Raw genomic sequence first — 18,741 nt, 5'->3', positions numbered from 1 at the left:
TCCCCCCATTATGTCTATTAACAGGTTTTTACTATTGCATGTTCGCAGTCTTTTACCATTAAAATCGCAATCATCTTTACCAGTCCCTGTGATTGAACTCATTTGCCGTCTTTCCTTTGCTGGTCTGTACGCATGCTGCCATTCTCAAGCACACTTCCTCCCACAGATTTAGCATGTTCCCATGATTGTGACAGGATTTGAATTAATGAACATAATCTTGGAGCAGCTGTATTTTTAAGACTCATTCTCTCTGCCAGACAAACAGCAGGACATCGACATGCCTATTAGAACTTCAATACCTACTTCATTTTCCGGCTTTTCCTTTCTTACAAATTAGACCCATGAAGTGGACATTGATTTAGGCCGAACTAACAAACTTGAACAATCCTACAGCAAGGTCTGTTATCAATAATACACGATGCACAATGGTACGCTTGCAAAATCCCCCGACGAGAATCTAAAAAGCTTATTAGGATTTAAATGAGCTTACTCCTATGAACAAATATGATGCTTCCCAATTAGTGCGAAAGTAAATGCTCTTTTCCCCTTCTGAGCAAACGCTAAGATGATTTTTATTGACCCAACTTTGATCCCGGAGATTAAAGAGGAAGCAGGATAGCTGGTAGAACGGTGATTCCTCAGGGTCACAGAGTTTACAAGCCGTCAGAATGAAAGAGATCACGTTCACTTTGAGAGTTGCATGAGCTTGTTCATTCAAACATTCTTAAGATACTGTCAATGCAAGTAAGGGTTTTTATCAGCATGTCTATTTCAGACTACGTCTATGTTCGGACAGGAATGCAAGCTTACTATTTACTTCTTGGCATTTTAAAATGACATTTCGCATAAAAAATATCATTCAGAACAAATAATGAGTTAAAAAACAACAACTTCCAGTTCATTTGTAATCAGAGTATTGCATGCATACAGACAATTTGAATATTTTGCACAATACACATATTTACTGCAGGAATAATAAGAATAGTAGTAGTGTGCTATTTTAAACGTTGCGTTTGTCTAATGTGTGTGTTTGTTCACTTGTCTGCTAGCACATAATTGCTCAGTGCATTTCTGGAGCTTTTTGCTTTTGTTTACGTGGCAACACCATCTGTGTGCCGTCTTACACATGCTTTGGCATTTGATGCAGCTGTTGTGCAACAGGGGACTGATCCTGTCAGCAAACAATTTTATTCTGTCTTTTTCTATTTAAAGTCAACGCTAAACACTATTTGCAGCACTTTTTGTCATTTTGAACATATTTCTTACTGACACTGGACATTCAACAAGTTCAAATGTAGTGCGGGAGTTGATTATTCATCAGGAATTGATTGTATTGGAAAAAGCAGGCGTACTGTTAGCATTCCCAATCCCATTTGTCTCAGTGGCAATGAGCCATTTGCCATGATCATTATTATAACTCCATGAATGTAGCAGAAATATAATGAAACATCTACTATACTATAATATAACATAACATAAATAACATTTTTTAAAATAGGTTTTTACATTGTTTTATATGTTTGTTTTTAATACACAGCTTCTTTTGAATGGCTGTCAATGGCAAAGCATGCTTTTTGCCCACATAATGGTGCAATTAACTAGCTAACCAGGCAAAACTTTCGGGGCGTTACATACTAGAATGGAAAGTTGTTTGGAAAGTCAGAAATAATTTTGTTTTGTTTTAATCGCATGCGCCAATAGCCGCATTTCCATTACCCTTCAAATTGCGCAAATTGAAATTGAAAAATACGCTTAATGGAAACATAATTTTCGCAAAAACTTTTTTCGCTTGCATGAGGTGGTTTTTCAGGCAATTCGAAAAAGAAATAATTAGCAAAACTGCAATGGAAACAGTTTTTGCGCATTTACAGGTCACCTGAAATACCTGTAGATGACGCGGTGTGCTTGGACAGAATACGAGACAGAGTTCTTAAGAATTCATATAAGACAAAATAATTACAGCAATAATGGATTCTAAACCTCAAATAAATGCTGCAACCAAGACCTCGAAGCAGATATGAGGGAGAAATACCCAGAAACACCTTATACAGTATGTGCTGCTCACAAGGTCGTTCCTCACCATTAATGCTTGGAAAACACACATACATCTCCTTCAATTAATAATAATGGCTAGTGCAGTGGCTGGGATTAGTACATAAACCTCCATTTTGGAATGATTTTACTGATCGCGAGAGGAAAAAAATAAGTTTTAGTCGCATAACATCGCTTAATGGAAATGCCGTCATTTCGCAATAGTTTTTTGTTGACATTTAGAAAAAATTGCAAAAGTTTTGCGCAAATCTGTAATGGAAACGCGCCTAATGATGCATTTACAATAAGACCAGGAATTTGGAGTTTGTGGACTGCATGTAGATTTCAGAAACCCGTATCATTAGTGACACCGGTGGCCGTTAAGTGAACTGCAGCAGCAGCTTATCGCTCACACTCGTGCACACGTAACATACAAGAGACTGAACGTGATTCAATGCACCGATTTACTCACGGCGAAATTTCTTTTCATTCTTTGCTCAGAAATAAAAAGAATTTGGAAATACCTTTGCAGCGATATACTGTTAACGAACATCTAAACGCCGTCCACACTGATGAGAGCGAAGTTTAGATGAATATGTAAATATGTGCTGTGTGCTTTCCTCTCAATAAGAAAATAAACACAACACAACAGCAGGGAGAAAACAGCAGTTCAGAAAGCATCTGATCATAGTGATGTGGATGTTTGAACCCAGCATGCAATTTTGCATTTATAAGACGTCTAAGGCCCCGTTTACACTGCGGGTCTTGACGCCCAATTCGAAGTTCGCCAAATATCATCATGATTATGAGGCGGAGAACGACGAAAAGTGCCATCATCATTGCAGCCTGTGCATGATTCAGTTATTGTGTGCGAGAGAGAGCTCAGGACTGGTGGGAGCATATTGTGGCGGGCTTTAAGAGAAGTGGGTCCGAAATTTTAGGATGAGCAAGCCAACCTTTGATATGTTGTGTCAGCGTTTGTTCACATTCCTCTCCTACGACGACACAACGTTTCGTCGGGCCATCCGTCCCTTTGCAGAAGCACGTCGGCATCATTAAACCGCGGAGACATTGCCTAATGCCTCAGAAAATCCGATCTCATGACAGTCGCATTGGCACATATCGGATTTATTTCCACATATGAATGAGGCCTGAAACCGATCTGGAAATATCCGAATGCATGCGTTTTTTTCCTGTTTACACTGTCATAGAACACATCCGATCTGTGTCACATATGTGCAAAAAATCGGAATTGGGTCACATTTCACTGACAGTGTAAACGAGGCCAATAGCCGTCCAAACACAGCCCTGACGTCTAGGCTAAAACAAGTCAAAATTTGGGCTGTCATTAAAAATTTAATAGACGTCTAAACCATAGCCCAAGAATAGACTAGTCATCAATTAGATAACAAAGAAATGAAATGAGTGAAGAAATGAAACCAAGCACCTTGTAATCACTGTTTACTTTGCTTACATGATGGAATATCATACAATCTCGCAAGTTATTTTGGCAAAAACGACATGTAACCAAATTCAAGGTTATTTTGGCAAAAAGTGGGCTACTCATAGCCGGACTATATCGGGTCTATAGTTAACCTAGACTGTGAAATGACGGCTATTGACCTGGGTTGCGTTTCCCGAAAGCATCGTTGGCAACTATGGTCGCAAGTTCATCGCAATGTCCATTGAACTCTATTGGTAACGACGGAACTTGCGACCATAGTTGGCCAACGATGCTTTCGGGAAACGCACCCCAGCTCTGCAACTCACCGGCATCATGTCGACAGATGAGGTCATTAAAATTACACTGTTATGATAGTTTGAACATAAAGTATGTTTGAGACTATAGACTATATCTGACTATGTGAGACTGTAGTTTGAATGAATCCATTTTCTTTGCACGACACAATTTAATATATACATCAGTAATTCCAGTGCTAGATTACATGAAGATGAACGTGTACCTCTGCACGTGGATCCATCTAAATTCTTTATCTTTCCATCAAAGTTTCCTCTCAGCCAATTTCCCCCCTCTTTCCTTTCTCCCTCTGACAAAAAATATTCATCCTCGACTCAGTTGATGGTGTTTTGCTGCTCGCACTTGAGCCTGAAACTCTTTTGGGGTGTAAGCGCTGTTTTCCTCATATCTGAAGAGAGTTGTTATTAGAGGCTCCACAGAATGGAGCAGTCCTCTGTGAAGTGGAGCACTACTTGAGACAAGGATAGCATTTCAGAGCTATTGACAGAGAGCCGTTTTCGCCCCAAGAGCTCGCGCCTCTTCAGTCACAGCCATCGGCACCCTAAACGCCACAGATAATCCATTCTTTACAGCTGTGGAGCTGTTGTCTTTTTTTTTCTTTTTTTGTGTTTTGATTCAAGATTCCTCATTTATTTAGTGATGGGATAAATGATTGTATCAGGCAAGGACATTTTTACACCACAGATTTAATGCACGAATCAGACAGAAACTCTCTTAATGCAGATATAACATGTGTGTGTACTTTGTGTTTACTGCATGACTAATATTTAGGAGTGGGTGAGTCTTAAAAATTGGGATGTGTACATAGTGATTTGGTGAACTGTCTTTAACAACTAGTCAATTACAGTTTTTCTCCATTGGTTTGGCTCATTTCTTGAAACAGAAATGACATTCTCAAAACAACATGGACAAACCTCTAAACCACCTGGCAATTGTTCACAACAGAATTGAATTTCTCATTCATTTCATCAAATTGCAAATGTCTAAGTACATGTCTCAATGTCTCAGTACATCTTTGCAAACGATTAAGTACAGGTAGCCTACATTTAGCACAATTTCCAAGTGAATAGATCTTGTTGATCTAAACTGATTGTTGATTCTCAGTCTAATGGTTGTTCACTCCAAAACGTGTCAGCGTCATTTCATTGTATAAGTCATCACAAGCACAATAGTCTGTTCAATTGTCAAAATTAGTCAAGAACATAATACCATGAATACCATATATGTATATGTATATATATATATATATATATATATATATATATATATATATATATATATATATATAGTTATATATAATACAACTATGTGTGCTGCCATGTCTGAGAATGGTGTGGCCACTCACATCCCCAGTCTTGGCCAATACAATACACAGAAGCTCCTCATCTTCTTGGACCGCCTTCATTTTGATTTGATCCCTGAAAATGAGAGAGGCCGTGTAGGGCCTCACCTACCACAATATGTCATTGTATGGGACAATGTGAATTTCCACCGTGGCCCGCTCATCAGGGCCTGGTTCACTACTCATCCAAGGATGGTCATGGTGTTCCTACCACCTTACTCTCCTTTCCTCAATCCTATTGAGGAGTATTTCTCCGCTTGGAGGTGGAGAGTGTATGAGCATCAGGCTCAAGATCAGAGGTCCCTGCTCCATGCAATGGACGCTGCGTGTGAGGATATTACAGGAGATCAGTATAGGGGATGGTTGCGACATGCCCGCCGTTTCTTCCCTTGTTGCATCGCAAGGGAGAATATACGCTGTGATGTGGACGAGAATCTGTGGCCAGACAGACAGCAGCGTGTGGATGGCTTTTTTGGATTTTTTCAGTTTTATACACAATTGTATTCTGTTAGCTAGACAAAAAACAGTACAGTAACCATTGTCAATGAAGGACTGGGTTAAGACTGAAAGGTGGACATGAGGGATATTTCAATGGTCCTCTGCCATAGTGATAAAACATCTAAACATTTTGACTTGCAGTGCTTACACAATGCCAAGGGACATGTGACTGTTTAAATGAGAAGGAAATTTAGTTTTGACTCATGAGTGAACTGTTTTTGGAGAGGTATGAACTTTTGCAGGTGAACCATGGTGTTGTGCCAAACCATCCACGTTATTTTGGCAAAAGCACCAAGAGTGTTGAGAACGTCCGGTCTGTTTCAAGAAATGAGCCAAAGCAATTGAGAAGGATCTTTGCCATTTTCGTGGCACTGACTCTTTATATGGGAAACACATTTAGTTTTGAAGCATGAGTGAACAGTTTTGGGAGAGATATGAGCTTTTGCAAGTGAGCTATAGTGTTGTGCTGAACTGTAAGACTGTTTTGCCAAATGATCTTAGAGTTTTGAGAATATAATTTCTGTTTCAAGAAATGAGCCAACCCAATGGAGAAAAACTGTAAACGAAATCCTGTATAAAATAACGCAGATTTGGGTATATTTGACCCCAAACAAACAATTTCAGCTAGATGCAGCGTAATTGAATGCATTTTTACACGTTTTAATAAGGACTTTAAGGACAAAACAGTTACCATTTGTATCTAATAAGTATCTAATTCAATTAATTATCCCAACTTTGGAATTAATTGATGGTTATTTAATACACAAGCCATTTGGTTGTTGTTTTCCCAGCAAAATTAACTATTATTTATACTGTAAATGTACTTTTTGTTCATAATATAATGTATAATTGTGAACATTTTAAAACCTGTTTTCATTTCAAATATTTACACATCTTTAAAACAGGTTTATTTATTTTAGAATCAATTTCAACATGTATTTTGTCGCTGCACTGGCAGAAAAAATGTGTGCAGAAAGACAAAATGCACTTATTTATTATCAAGACACAGTCTATGAAAACAAGTCATCCACAGTGATTTCATAAACTGGAAAGCCAGACAAAAATACTGATGAAGAATCTGATTTTCTGCAGTGTGTAGACCTTTAGAAAAGAAGTTTTCTTTCTTTGTTTCACTCCCACCTCCGTGACTCCAGTGATTTTCAAGATTCAGGGCATAAAAATTCCGAACGCGGAACGTGAAGTGATATAAATTCTGCACCACACAGACAACGGAATAATAACATTAATGAAAATTTTACATTGACTAAAAGTCAGAGTTCCCCCCTTCATTAATTTTAAAGTCGCTCTCTCAGACTTGGAAATGCGTTCGGACAGCCGGCTCTTTGCTCCGACTCCGAGAGCCCACCAACGCTTTCCACGTGTCGCTCATCATTTTCAAACATGACGGCGGCCGCTGACCTTTCGGCTCTATCTAGAGTTTACTTTTTGTTCTCCCACTCCACTGAAGTCATATCTATCACACACTTTAATTCCATATTTTATCCCCTCAAATGTATTGTGGGCGTTTTATCATCACTGCTCCAGCTGTGTGTTGATACACACCTCACAGGGGGCGGTTTAGGAGAGTTTAGTGCTAAACAGCACTCATTTCCTCTGTAATAGATGCTACAAAGTTGCAGTTTTCTAGAGGAAAAAGCCTCATTATGAGAGAGATTTGTTGTGTGGGATGGATGTTCCTCCTTCACGAGTGCTGCACATGCGTGAAGGTGAACAGGTTAATGCGGCAGATGCTTTGTGCATTGCGCTCACGCATTTGACGGTGTGAATGTAAAGGCTTGAAGGAACACGTTTGTGTGTGTGGCCTGTGATCAAGTGTCCTGGAAGACGCCGGTGTAAACGGAAATTAATATCAAAACAATCGGTAAACCAACATTGCTGTTCTAACCCTTGTGTTAGTTGATAACGTGACATGCAAATGTAACCAGGGTCCAAAATTAACCTTTTGTCACAGCTGACAATGGTGAGAAGTGAAGAAAATTTACCAAATGAAAATATTTTTACCAGCTAAGTTACTATTTTCCTTATGCAAAATTTAAAATGATTTGCATATATATATATATATATATATATATATATACTGTGTATATATATATATATAGCGAAAGTCAGACTATTTTTCACAGCCAACTTAAACCACGTTGTCACAGTTCATTATGAAGTTAGCTGTTACTGGCAATTTTAACTATTGACAACTACTTTTAGTCCCTGAATGTGTAACAAGGTGCATATGTTTTTTAGATCAAAACTACTATAGCTGGTGATATCTGTTTCTTCCCATTGTGTCAGATCTAGAAAGAGGAAAGAATTACATTTGGAAATGCATTTGGTTTAGCCTTGAATAAACATGACTTATCTGCCTTGAAGTGCAATGGAGTTTAAGCTGGATAGTGAGAGATTACCGCATGTCCTCTTGTCTCTCCCAGAGGACACTGGGTAATCGCCGTCGCTGTCTGTCTGACATGGCCGGGGGTAGAGGGATGTGGAGCAGGAGGAAAATGGTAAAAGTCGAAACGTTGGTATTAGACGTCAGGTGCGATGTTTAATCTGTAAATATAAATCCCTGAAATCCACTGAGCCTTCAATTAGATAAATAACACAAACTCAGTGAACTGCTGGAATAGTTAGTTGTCAGATCAAGGACTTTTGTCTGTTTTCTTTTTGTGTCCTTTATGCAACAAGACAGAAATCCCTTCGTCTGGTCAAGCAAAAACCACCTGCTTCCTTTAGAATTTAATTCATGAAAACGGTTTCATTTAAAAACCATGGAATGAATGAATTTTTAAAAAAATTTTTATAAAGGTCTGTATTCTTTCTCTGTTGTGAACAGAGGATGGAAATTCTCTGACAAGTTTCCTGCGATTCACACTGAAAATAATATATTTTTAAGTATTAAAGTGTTTTAAGTAAAATAAACTAAATACATTTATCTAAGAAGAAATATTGCATACAATATTAAACTTTTTTTTTAAAGAAAATAAATTATTAATAATTATTTAAAAATTCAATCTTAAAGTATGTTTCCCTTTGGCAATTGTTTTCTGTTTTACGCATATATATCTGACACTTTTATTGAAGTTTATGCTTAAAAATAAGATGTATAAAAAAATTGAAAATCTGATAGGGGAAAAAATCTTATCTTTATCTCTTATAAAAGTTAGGGTTTTTTAATGGAAAAACATGACAAAAATAATCAACTATACTAGAACATCTGTGTTCTTAAGCTATAATCACACAATCCCTCCTAATTCTGGAATGTAACATTCACTTTTCACAATCCAATCAATTGCAGATGTATAAAATCCTGCCCTTCGTTTTTTCTTGTTTATCAATAACCTGCTTGATTTGGGAATATGCTTCATGAAACGGGTTGAAAATGGCATTTGATGAACCATCTTAGCTTATGATTCTCTCCGTCTCTTTTTCTCCTTCAATCGTCTTCATTGTTTTTGTCTCTCTTCCTCCCCAGTGAGAACCGGTGCTGAACTCTTCCCATCCTGTGTTTTAAAGCAGCTTAAGTGCTCCTCCATGCCGCTGATTTCCTTGTAGGCCTTAAGAAGTGATCACCTTCCTGCAATGCCCTCAGGATTAAACAGGCCAGGCCCGTCCTCTCACCACGTCTCGCTCCTACCTTTGTAGTCAATAAAAGACTAACTAGAAAAGAATGAGGAGATGGGAGAATCAATCTACTGGAAGCCTCCCCACAGTTTTCTCATCACTTCTTGTGTCGTGTGTCATCTCTGTCCATAACGGGGAAAAAGAACAAACTCAGTATGTGGGATGAAGGGTTTTCCCCCCTCTCGTCTCTAGTATGGACTGAGAAAATAGAGTCAGGAAAAAAAGTGATTTTGATGGAATGAGTGAGGGAGATAAGTTGTGTTTTATGTTGTGTTCAGACTCACAGCAGGGATGAGTACTACACGAGTTGGCGTGTTTTCCCAGAGCGTCCGGAGAACTGCTAAAGACAGCGGATGTCGTGCTTGTTTAAGCTTCAGCGTGCGAAGCAGAGACGGATTTTGGGATTTCAGGCCAGAAACACTTTACGCAAAACCATAGACCAGGGCTATTCAATTAGTTTCATTCGAGGGCCGCATTATCAAATCGAAAAGTTGAGGTGGGCCGGTGGGTTGGTTTGGGGGTTTAGTTTATTTATTGAAACATAACAGTTTCAATAAATAAGTTAAAGTAACCCTAAAAAAGTGTGGTATTTACTTGGAAATGTGGTACCCAACAGTATGCAAATATATAAAACCATAATAAATAAAAACTTGATAATTTACAGCTGTGTACAACTATTTTCCTTGGAACAAATAAATTATTTATACAAACTTATAGCTGTTGGTGAGAAATAATAATTATTTTATTTATAATAGTTATGCTTAAATGAAAATATTCTGACAGTGAGACTTAGTGAGACAGTGAGACTCGGGAGTAAACGCAACTCCGTGCTGGATCGTGTTGAAACAACTAGTGAAACAACTGAAAACATCGCTATTTGTTGTTATACTGTCCTGAACGAGAAACCGATTCAGTGACGGAGCGGTCCGAATGAATCCGAATAGTTTTAGACCGTTATGCAAGCGCGTTTAAAACCGAACCAAAATAATGATTCATTCACGAATGATTGGTATCCTGTCGCTGGTTCAGTCGACATAAATTTGTGACACATATAATAACTGCTGAAATATTCGCACATAAAACGTTTCTCATGTCAATCGGAGCGAGTATCAAACTGAATTAGCCGCACCGTCAGGAAAAGAAGAGGAGGGAGGTTGGTGCCGTCGGGCCGCATGGAGATGATTGGCGGGCCGCATTTGGCCCGCGGGCCGCCAATTGAATAGCCCTGCCATAGACCAACAGTTTGCAAGTATGTGATGCTTCTGAGCATACTGTACTTCCTAAAGTGCCCTTATTATGCTATTTTAAAGGGCTCCTAATTTTGTTTTGAGGCCTCCTACAATAGGTTTACATCAGGGACGTGCAGTCAGGGTAGGCAGGGTAGGCAGTGCCTCACCAAAGGAAATGTTGACATTACATTTATTAATTCCAAGAACTTTATTAATTCACCACATTATTAATTGCATTTATTTTATTCCAAATATACATTTTTGTAACAAAAATGTTCAGGAATACACACATAATATACTAATTTTGCCATTGATGCTCCTAAAACCATTGTTTCATGCAGGAAATTCAAAGCCATGGCCATTGAGGCAGAGGTTAGCAGTGCCTCTTTGGTCCATAGAACGTAGTTTACGTAGGTTTGCGCATGCGCAGTCAGTTCTCATGCTGTCTTGAATGATCAACATTGAGGCAGAGACCGAGCTTGCTTCATGTCACGTGACTAGGGTTGGGTATCGGTTGGGTTTTATCCGATACCAGTACCTACTCGGTATTTTTCAAACGGTTCCGGTGCTTAAACGGTTCTTGAAACGGTACTTAAGAAAACTAAACTGCACACACTTTATCAAAAAAATAATACCTCTGTGTGTGTGTGTGTGTGTGTGTGTGTGTGTGTGTGTGTGTGTGTGTGTGTGTGTGTGTGTGTGATTTTCTGAAAAAGATTTTCTGATTAAATGAAAAATTGTGCCCTTTAAAAGGCTACTGATGTAGCACAAAACACTTGAGTTAAGATCAAAATTTTGTCTTCTCATATTATGACTTTTACAGAACAGAGAAATATCTGACACTGAGCAGAAATATTTAACACACACAGTATAGCCTCATATAAATATACTTGATATTGATATACTTCATACTTGATATGCAAGATTTGCAGTTGGCATTAAAATACTAGACTTACCCGAAGAGGAACACTGGCAGCTGAACTTGAACTTTAGTCAAGCGTGTCAGAGGTTTTGGGTTCTATAATCCGCATTTGTAGTTGTTTTTTTTTTTTTTTTTTTTTTTAAACCGATTATGCTCATCAGTGGTTGTATATCAAGCAGGGACACTTTGTGTCCATTATATTTTGAGATTTCACCAGAACGAATAGATAGGTTATGAGGCGCCATCTAGGGCTTAAATCAAACTTCATTCACGCACATATGAAACCCTTGCATACACGTATACTAGGTAGTCACACATACATGTATACTGCTGAATGCTCAAAATAATATATATGAAATGCACAACTTCTAAAGTCGCTCACGCACACACACGCAAACTCTACACACACTAGACGCGCGGAACTCTCCGCGCACATCCTCATCTGAGACGCGAGCACACACACACACACACACTCACACAAACTCTCCGCGCACATACTCATCTGAGACGCGAGCACACACACACAAACTCTCCGCGCACATAATCATATAGACGGCGCCTCATAAATAGATCGATCTCCGCAACGTATTGAAGCGCGCGTCCGGGTGAAGTGCGGTGTGCGCGAGCCACGAGAAAACACTGTATCCGAGCCACTGATCGCAGCGGCAACGAGCACTTTGATCACTTGATTTAAAAAAACACATTTCAGCGCTAGATCGTCTCTTATTTAACAAACGAACTAAATGAATGCTTTGCTGGTTAACTGGAGATGTTTTATTATTGGATCATTCGTGCCGCGAGATGTTTTATAGGGGGCGGTAAAAAACGTCAGGCACCGAAATCAGGCACCGAAAGTTTCGTTCTTATTCGGTCTGGTTACTACCGTTTACGTCGGAACCGGTTCCCTATTGGAACCGGGTTTCGGTACCCAACCCTACACGTGACCCACTCGCTCTCGGGCTTGGCAACCGACGTCACTGCGCAGTGCATTCTGGGACGTAAACAAGAGTGCGCCGCCATTTTGTGAGGCCACATCGGGCGAGATCACTTACAACACGAAACAATGTTGAAAAGTCGATTAAAAGAACGAAATGTACTATACAGAGAAACTTCTACCTGACGCAAGAAAACGGTACATGGAAAATATGTCATTGATCGGAAATATGGATCCGTTTGAGGTGCCTGCAAGAGAATATACTCGAGACCCCGACGATTTACCTCCTCTGACATTTCCAGATATTTTTGTTTATTTAGTCTGTGGTGTGAGTGCTTATTCCGAGGCTCAGTTTCGTAATTATAAATCTATGGAAGCCCACGTTCAGTTCACAAATGGCTGGGTTCATGACTTGGAAGCCTACAAACCGCTGAGTTGTGAAAACACTGTTGTTCGTACAAAGGTGCGTATCATCTTGCTTACCTAGTTGTGATTAGTAAAACTCCTGACTACCTACTATAGTGTTTTGTCCTCTGTAGAGGACATTATGTTTTAGCGATTTCTCTGAGACATTACATGTCCTGTACAGAGCACATTCAGGGCTTTTCAGAGATAAGTTACCAAATGATTGTATGTTTCACCATGACAACTGCGTGTCGGTGTGTGCGCGTAGCGCAGTTTGTAGGAGCGAATAAGCTGTTTTTGTACTTTAAAGCTGTACTGCTGACACAATGTTTTCTGACTGTAGCCCATTCAAATCCTGGTGCGCCGTCACCAGACCAATAGTGTGTGTGTGTGGCTGTCTGTGCGCGTTTGCGCATTTTGAAGGAGTGACTAGGCTGGTTGTCGGTTCGCTGACACCGCGCCGCCTCCCTCTCTTACTGTGTCCCGCACAAAATATTTGTTTGTTGTATAAGTCATAAGATAGATGTGTCCATTAATTTGATTATTAGATTTGATTGTGCATTAGCCTCACATATGACTGACTTTGCTATATGCAGGCAGCGATGTGATGATGCCTGATTGAACTTGGGTTGCTGAATGAATATATGAACATATATGCCACATTGATAGGTCACAGCCTACCCATGACAAGATTTCACCGCACGTTACTGGTTTACATGCATCTAAGTTAAAAATAAAATAAGAAACACTTCATTTTATAATATACATTACAGCATCACCTCTTTCCTCACAGTGTCTGAAACAATTCAATCAAGAATTCGGTCTCTCTAAACCCCTCCTTTCATAGAGCCTACTCTGCTCTGATTGGTCAGATGGCCCAGTCTGTTGTGATTGGTCGACTTCTTACAGCACGCGTCAGAAACGAAACGCCCATTACTAAATCTGAATTTCAGCTCCAGCTGTTCCTCAGCACTTGATACACAGAGATACGAACAGTAACGATGGCGTCGGTTCTTACATCTCAATTCCTGCGCGAGTCTCATCCTTTTGAAATGCATCAAAGTGGATTTGCTTTGGCAGCAGAAAACAGCGTCTTCTCAACATGTCGACAACACGAACCAAACTCTTCCAGTCTTAGCTACAGCTACAGTGTTTGAGGGTAGGGCAAAGTAGACATTGTTCTCTAGCAGCCAATGAAAACCATAGACTGGCATTATGCAAATTTGTTACAAACCTACAAAAGTTCAAGCAGAAAGTGAGACTGGAATTACTGACGACTCATTTCAGGCAGAATCGGTTCTTCTTGGGAGACAATAACTCCATTTATCTGCACTTTGATCTTTGAAAGTTTGCAGACCTTTTACATTCACAAACAGCCATATTACACACCACATGAAAGGTTATATCCGAAAAAGCTCTTGTTTTTCTGTGGCAGTAACAAACCTCAATACTCAAGGAGTCTATTGTCCGTTAAATTGAGCTTGGTTAGCTAACTTTCCTCTTATCTTTGCAAACCATTGCTCCATTAAGAATGTAATTGTAACAGATTATTGGAGTACGTTTCGCAAGAAAATACTATTTCAGTCCTTCTGCATTTTTTATTTTTTTTGTAATTATGAAATTTACAAGCAATTTCTGAGTGAAAATAGTTTTAAAGTAAATCCTACACCTTTTTTTTAGTGTGTATGCATTCAAATATATTCAGCATATATAGCCAGCATATATAATATAATATATTCCAATTATGGGATTGTCTTTGCTGTGAAGCATACATGCAATCTGGCCAAAATGCGGTAGGATTATTCCATTAGAGAACAGCCTTTTTGTTGATGGTGCACCTATGATGGCTTAAAATGCTGCCTATGTAGTCAGCTCACTGCAAATAGGAATAGAGCCATTATGATAGAGTTTTAAGTTTGGTTGAGGCGATCACAGATTAATCATTTATTTGTAACAAGGCTGAGAAGCAACGAGGTCTAGAATCGCCTCTGGTGGGACACTCTCCTTTACTGTACGTCTCATTTGTCAGTGTATATATTTGTTTGGATTTGAAGCTCTGTGCCGATTCTGCTGATGGTTGTGAGGACTGGAACCACCTCAGCAGTATTGTATTTGAATCAATGATTCAGTTTTGTGCTGACACTCTGAGGAATCCTGTACTTTACCAGTCACTCCCTTCTCTTTTAGATATAAAAGGACATTCTGGAGGGACCAGAGAATCGCTCACACTCTTATACGGCCTACAATGGAGCCAGAAACATAATTTTGAGTTACGTGCACATGAATGAGAAAGTGAAATTGTATTTACCAGTGGGAAGCTGGGATGTTGGAAAGGTTGTGCTGAAAATTACAGTGTCTCTGCAGTAGACGGAAGGAAATGAGTTTCACTTTTTAGTGCTGTATTTTAATAATATTAAGGTGGTGTGTACTGCAAAGTTTATAGTTGACTAATGTGAAGTTTTGTGGAGTGCTTTATGGCATTTTTATGACATGAAAATTAAGTCTATCTCTCCCTCTAAATATATATATAAACACTGATGAGCCAAAACATTATGACCACCTGCCTAATATGCTGTTGGTCCCCTGCGTGCTGCCAAAACAGCACCGACCCGCCGAGGCATGGACTCTACAGTACAAGAGCCCTGAAGGTGTCCTCTGGTATCTGGCACCAAGGGATTAGCAGCAGATCATTCAAGGCCTGTAGGTTGCGAGGTAGAGCCACTGTGGATTGAACTGTTGGTCCAGCACATGCTCAATTGGATTGAGATCTGACTTGTGCCACAGTAGACCTTCTGTTGGCTCGGACCAGACGGGATAGCCTTCGTTACCCTGGTGCATCAATGAGCCATGGGCGTCCAATACCCTGTCACCAGTTTGTGGTTTGTCCCTACATAGACCACTGTTGGGAAATTCTCAGCACTGCTGACCGGAAGCATCCCACGAACTTTGCCATTTCAGAAATACTCTGACCCAGTCAGACTGCTTCTTCTTCAACGCTGGATTTGCATAAAAGTTGATTTTGAACAATGGGTTGATACCAACTTTTTGTGCTTAAACTTCAAATCCAGAACAAGTATCGCACTTCATATTTTGTGAATGTTCACGACCGCTTGTTAGCATGCTGTACGGCTAAAGATGATTATATAAATTATAACCTTAAATAATTAAACAAAACGATACCTGTTCTATCTCCATGCAGCATATATTCTCTGACTCTGTAGGCATACAATTCCCACATGAGCACAACCATTTATAGATGATCATGATGGAACATGCCAGTCGATTAATTAAATAAAGTTAACTCCACAACAACTAAATAAATTAATCAACTAACCATTCAGAAACATCCAGTTGCATTAAAACTTCTTCCTGAGTCTCTCCATCAGTGTTTGACACCAGTTCGAACATGTAAGGCTAAATATCGCTACTGACAATTTCCGACATTTGGGATGCATGAGATTCTCTGGTTTTGTTGTTGCCGGTGTATCCAGAGCACAAACTGTAAAGGCTCATTTGTAAAGGCTCAAAGCAGCAACTCATTTGCATTTAAAGGTTCACACGAGAAAACTGCATGTTTTGCTTCCACCCAAATAGGGGGCATTTGGACATGCTATACTAAATGATCTGTGAGGAATTTTGAGCTGAGACTTCACAGACACATTCCTGGGACACAAGAGACTTGTATTACTTCTTGGGAAAAGGGGTGTAATTGGTCCCCTTTAAGTTAAATTTGAGTGTAATTTTTAAGTTTACTCAGTCATACTTATTCATTCATCCTTCATTACTTTCAGAAAGTGTAAAAATGTATGACTAATACATTGATAGCTCTTTTTAAAACATATTTTTAAATAAAATGTATGCAGTGTACAAAAGGCTATGCTTGTAATTTAAGTGTATGTTTAAAAATATACCAATTCCTGAGAGACTTTTTTAAAATAATTCATTATTTGTTAAATTCTACATCTAGTTAGGTCATATGTTGCTTATTTGTGTTATTTTGACTTCCTGAATGCATGATGTATCGTAATCTCCACTGGTGAACCCAGCAGGAGGAGCTCACCAGGCGCACTTAATGCAGCGTTAATACTTTGTGAAGCATTTAAAGTCATTCATACTCTGTTTCTTTTCTCTCCACTTTAGCAGGCGATCTTCTTGTGTTAACAACTTTTTATTTTATATCTTCCCCATTGACTGGTTAGTGAATTTAATTTGGTTGTATACATTCTCACAGATTCCTCTTAATAGATTTGAATAACTTTCAATATTTCAGTCCTTGACAAGACAATTTCTTCAATAATCCCCATCGGTACTTATGGAGGAACAGACCTTGGGTTTTTGAAAATCTGTCTTGTTGTATGTTGTATTAATTAAAGACCCAAAAGAGAAATTATTCTGATTTTAGTGCTGGAAATGTTGAATTGCTATTGAATTGCATTTTAATTAAATTTACATTTCTGTATTCAATGCACCACATACAAGGGCAATTAATTCTATCTGATATACACACTTTTTGTGTGTGCGTGAAAGCTCTCATACTGTATGTGGCTGGCGTCATAAATGCTATTTTTATTAACACTGAGGTGAATTAAAATACTAATCTGTGTTTTCTATAAAAATGTACTTATCCTTGGACTACTCTTTTCATAAGTTACCTACAAGTGTGTGTGTGTGTGTGTGTGTGTGTGTGTGTGTGTGTGTGTGTGTGTGTGTGTGTGTGTGTGTGTGTGTGCTGCTTTCATGTACCGCTCTATGTTTTCATACGCTGGCATGCTGATGAGTTGGGCCCTGTCATAGCTGCCTGCCTCTACTGAATCCTTTAAAGCTCCCCGACAACACATTCATAAACAGTTTTGATGGGCTTGAGAGATTTTGTCACAAGACAAGAGGAAAGAGAGCTGTCCAAAACAAAGACAGAAATTTGCTTGACAGTTACAGTTTCGCTGAATATGTATTATTCTCGGAAAAGAAAGAGCAGGACACCGTCGATTGATTTCTGTGGCGATGGGGATTTTTGGGGATTTTTAACTTCAGATATCAGACTTTATAAATTGGTGATCCAATACAGGACCAAAATTGACCAAAATATATTAATGTAATAATGAGTGTGTGTGTAAAAAAAAAAAAAAAAAAAAAAATATATATATATATAGTATATGTATATATATATATAGTATAAGTAGTCAACATTTGAAGTGGATCAAAACCTTTCATCAAAGTTATACATGAATTTTGAACAATACCCCTTCTTGTCTTTTTTGATCGACTTCAAATTTTGACTCCTGTGTGTGTGTTTAAATATATACATATATATAGTCCACGAGTATATACACACACATATATATATATATATATATATATATATATATATATATATATATATATATATTTGCATCTCGCATAAAAGATTATCCTGGTAGCAGCAAGCGTGTCTATGTTTAACTTCACAGACTTCAATGAACGATTGTCGAATCATGCACGTGCATCAAATAGACGGAGCGGATGAGAATGGGACCGCAAATAAAATAAAAAAATCCTAACATATTTTTCTAATCTCTTCCACTTATTAAAACAGCTCCTCAAACTGCAGTGGGTTGCTGCCAGTTGCAGCAATATCGATAAACATAGTTTGTTCAGTAAATAACTTTCAAAATAAAGTTTTTTCCCCCGCAGTACCAAAATTCAAAAGCGAGGTACGTCATTTTTGTGTAACGTCACACCCCTAATATATATGGCAATTTTTTTTTACGTTTGATTGGAAACTGCCTCTAATGCCAAAACGAAAAAGTATGCCATGTTTTTTTTTTCTCCATGTTTTTCCACAGTGTCAACGACCCTATCAGAACAGACCTGAGAGTTGAGAAGTGCTGTTTTAGCCGCCCAAAATGGTCATTTCTTGCACGAGGAACATCAAGCATCATTCCAGCTCTAATATGCAAGCCAAATGACTCTCTTTAAATGCAGCCCCTTGAAACTAACAAGACACCG

At 38.7% G+C, this 18,741-nt stretch overlaps 1 protein-coding gene across 8 annotated transcripts in view; it reads right to left on the bottom strand.

Moving 5' to 3' along the window:
- LOC307164833 (uncharacterized protein) overlaps positions 1–18,741 on the bottom strand; it is a 179,308-nt gene that overhangs the window by 89,663 nt on the left and 70,904 nt on the right. For 4 of the 8 annotated variants that reach the window (XM_079881988.1, XM_079881995.1, XM_079881993.1 and 1 more), the window contains one exon: positions 8,961–9,302. The exons of the other annotated variants lie outside the window; for them this stretch is intronic. The gene's annotated coding sequence lies outside the window, so the exon portion shown is untranslated. Of the gene's footprint in view, positions 1–8,960; positions 9,303–18,741 lie in introns of those variants that run through there. 8 annotated transcript variants of the gene reach the window in all.

This window comes from Squalius cephalus (genome assembly GCF_949319135.1).
Source record: "Squalius cephalus genome assembly, chromosome: 9".
NCBI lineage: Eukaryota > Metazoa > Chordata > Actinopteri > Cypriniformes > Leuciscidae > Squalius > Squalius cephalus.
The sequence above is the reverse complement of the archived record's forward strand: the minus strand, read 5'-3'. Positions and strand labels throughout refer to the sequence as shown.